We start from the raw sequence: 3,124 nt of genomic DNA, 5'->3' as shown, positions 1-3,124 counted from the left end.
AAGGTCTCAAATAAAACACAACCTTGCAGCTGTCAATTAGTTATTGTCACCTTGGGATGGCACATTAAGTCACCTTTGGACGAAATAGTGAGAAGCTAGATCATAAGGCGCCCAGAGGCTATCCAGAGAGCAAGGCGTCTGAGCATCCAGCCTGATCCATGGCTTCCCTTTGCCACTCCAATGGAGGAGGCTGACAGGCCCAGGATGTAAACCCCTGCACAGGCCCTCAAAGTTGTCCCCGCCGAGGCCGTGCTGGTTCCACCTGTGCTCAATTGGCTGCACATCCCCTGCAAACACCAGCAAGAAAGGAGGCAATGACCCCAGCTCATAGATCCTCATCTCCTTCTGGATTTCCATCCAGTCCTCAATTGCCTTTGTGTAGCCCCAAAACCTCCACATCTCCAAGTCCATCACCATCACCCCCGTGTTAAAATAGCAAGGATTCCGCCCTTCGAACACCGCTGACAATGCTGCATCTGACCAGAACGCGTCCGTGAAGTACTTATTGAAATTGGTATGGCAGTATTCTGGTGCACCCAGGGGGTGAAAGCCCAAGTTTGTACCCCATAACTTGACAATGTCATCCACAACCACCAGATCAGAATCCAGATAGATCACCCTCTTGACGCAAGCTGGCAGAATGTTGGCCAGATACGTGCGAGCGTAGTTCAATGGCTGCTCCAATGCCTCTCTGATGGATGCAGAGATCTTATCCTTGACCAAGCCTTCATCAAAGTGGTAGACCTTGAACTTCAGATAAGGGAAGATGAGCTTGATTGTGTCAGCAAGCTCAAGCTTTGCCTGAGAAGCCAGGAAATGGAACACAACATTCTCCGGGCATGCCGAGTGCTGCACGATGGAGAGGATCGCTGCCACAGAGCCTCTGATGTATGTGACATCCAGTGTCATTGCAATGTGGACCGAGATGGCGTCACAGAGGTCGCCCCCATCGTTCGAGAAGGCGCTCAACCGCGAGGGGACGCATTCCTTGCCATTGCGGAATGCCGGGGCTTCTTTGAAATGCGGCCAGCTGAAGATCTTCAGGTCAGGTGAGAGGGAGGAGGGGAAGCTCTCGAGGGGCAAATCTATCTCTAGATCAAGAAGCACAAGCCTGCTGCCTACAGCAAGGGAGGGTACTAGTGCGGGAAGTGAGAGAGTGACGAGTGAGAGAATGTAGACATTAACCAGGCAATGGTGCACATTCATGATGGGTCTGTTTCTCAATTCATGGGAAAGCAGGCCATGATAGGGGAGAGGAAACCTTAACCAATGCAAATGGGCAGGACAAAGTGACAGTAAAAACCAATAAAAGAGGAGCCTCTCTGTGGAAATGTCTGATGAGAGAGGGGGAGGGGAGGCAATGGGGGGAACAATTGGCTCAGAAGGACCTGGCAAATTTTGGGGAGCTGTAAACGAGACAGAGAGAGGGAGAGAGAGGACAATGCAGGGATGGGATGGTAGCGAGAGGAACAGGGTAGAAAGGATGGCAATCAGGTACCAAAGATAGTTTGTTGGAAGGGACAAATGCAGGCAGAGAGAGAGAGAGTGAAAGTCTCTTGACTTTGAGTGGCTCCTAGTACCTAGGCTAGGCTCAAATAGTAGTGTGGCATTCACGCTTGTGTATCTGTCAAGCTAGAGAGAAAGATCTCCAAATGGGCATGTGGGTGATGGGGGCAAAGGACCATCCGATAACCTAGGCAGAGCAGAGTAATAAAAGAAGACGAAGAAGAAGAAAATGAAGAAACAATGGCAGGAGTGTGTATGACTATGGGGGGCAAACACCTGCACAGTATTGAAATGAAAAGGGGGGGGGACCCTCCTCTCTTCCTCTTTCCATAGAGGCTGATGATGATCAATGAAGGTCAAGTAGACATGCAGGCACACACTTCAGAATGTAGCTATCGAGAGAGAGAGAGAGAGAGACCCCCCTTTTGTGCACATCTTTGGGTAGGGTCGACCCTTTCGGTAGTCGCATTTAACCCTCACCTAAAACACCGGAGATGGATCTCTTGTCTCTTTAGCACCCTTGTAGAGGGGCTTCCCATAGGCCCAAGTTTGTGGTTTGCTACAAATCTCGGATCGCAGTCTATCTTTCAAAACTAATACCCAGTACAGGCAATGTTTACAAATTGTGGCTTCGTCTATCAAGTGAATGTAATTCTTTTTGTTGCATTGAATGCCAATGGGCACAGTTTGGCTTCCATATGTGAAACCTCTATTTGTGCTGGGTCGCACAATAGTCTATAGAGCTCAGGGATTTATGGAATTGCATGAATGCCTTCCATGTTGTGCAAGGGAAACTACACCATGGAATTTACTACATTACTGCAGCATTAATGACAAAGATCACAAGTCGACACTCTTCCACTGGCAAGACTTCAGCTCGTTGGACTACTCATAAATCTCATTCTTTATTCCTCCTAATATTACACTAGACCCCCCTTTTTAGAAGGGTTCACATTGCGCAAAATGATGGTGTAGCAAAGAGAACTCTACTACCTCCACACTCACTCACATGATAAGGTGACAAATGGATTCACCAACCCCACTTCAGTCATTTGACCTAGCTCTTACCAACATGTGCTTTGTCAAGTGTCCATTGAAATTGGAGGTAGATTTTTGTGTGTGCTTTGCCATTTCGTAGACACTAATTGATAAGTTGAGTTCACTACAATGTTGTAGTGTATTGTAATGGTTGAAATGCTTAAAAACTAGAAATTTTCAATGCTCTTAGCATGGTCACACCACCAACACCTTGCCCACCCTTCAAAAAAAGAAAAGAAAAGGGCACTTTGCTTTACATACCAAAGTGATCTCTTTCTGACTACAAATGGTGTGTGGCTAAGTGGTTAGGGACACAAACAACTCCCCCCCCCCCCCCCCCCCCCCCCAAGAAAGAAAAAGATGAATAGTGTGCTTTGCTTTACATACTAGAGCAATCTCTTTCTGACTACAAATGTTGTGTGGCTAAGTGGTTAGGACCCTCTACTACCACCACCCCCACAAACAACCCCTCCCCCGAACAACAAGACCCCTTGCTATTTTTTATTTTTTTTTGGGAGGAGGGGCGACGAGCGGGGGGGGATTCCAAGTCTCATTAAATACAAATGTTACCTTTTGGGTG

The 3,124-nt window shown here is 47.6% G+C and overlaps 1 pseudogene; it reads right to left on the bottom strand.

Annotated features, from left to right (window-relative positions):
• LOC148033305 (putative galacturonosyltransferase-like 6 pseudogene) overlaps nucleotides 1-1,763 on the bottom strand; it is a 2,988-nt pseudogene extending 1,225 nt beyond the window's left edge.
• Nucleotides 1,764-3,124: the final 1,361 nt, after the last annotated feature.

This window comes from Lygodium microphyllum, chromosome 7 (assembly GCF_053477565.2).
Source record: "Lygodium microphyllum isolate KBCC chromosome 7, Lygodium_microphyllum_v1.1.10, whole genome shotgun sequence".
In the NCBI taxonomy this organism is placed as follows: domain Eukaryota; kingdom Viridiplantae; phylum Streptophyta; class Polypodiopsida; order Schizaeales; family Lygodiaceae; genus Lygodium; species Lygodium microphyllum.
Note: the sequence above shows the minus strand (reverse complement) of the source record. Positions and strands in the feature narration are given on the sequence as shown.